Genomic DNA, 216 nt, shown 5'->3' with positions numbered 1-216 from the left:
TTTTTGTGTGTGTTGGGATGTTCAGTCCAAAAGTCCAGTCCAAAAAGTTCTGTTTTGAGCTTTGAGGAATGCTCACATGTGCCAGTCAAATTTCTTCAGCTCAGTCACGAGCTTCGACAGTTTTGGAGGAATGTTGGTCCGTTTCTTCCCCTTCATCTCAGCCTTGGACCCTCGGTCAGGATTCATTCCAAAGAAAACTCTAAGGAAACAGAAATA

Source organism: Pseudochaenichthys georgianus, unplaced genomic scaffold (genome assembly GCF_902827115.2).
Source record: "Pseudochaenichthys georgianus unplaced genomic scaffold, fPseGeo1.2 scaffold_435_arrow_ctg1, whole genome shotgun sequence".
In the NCBI taxonomy this organism is placed as follows: domain Eukaryota; kingdom Metazoa; phylum Chordata; class Actinopteri; order Perciformes; family Channichthyidae; genus Pseudochaenichthys; species Pseudochaenichthys georgianus.
The sequence above is the reverse complement of the archived record's forward strand: the minus strand, read 5'-3'. Positions refer to the sequence as shown.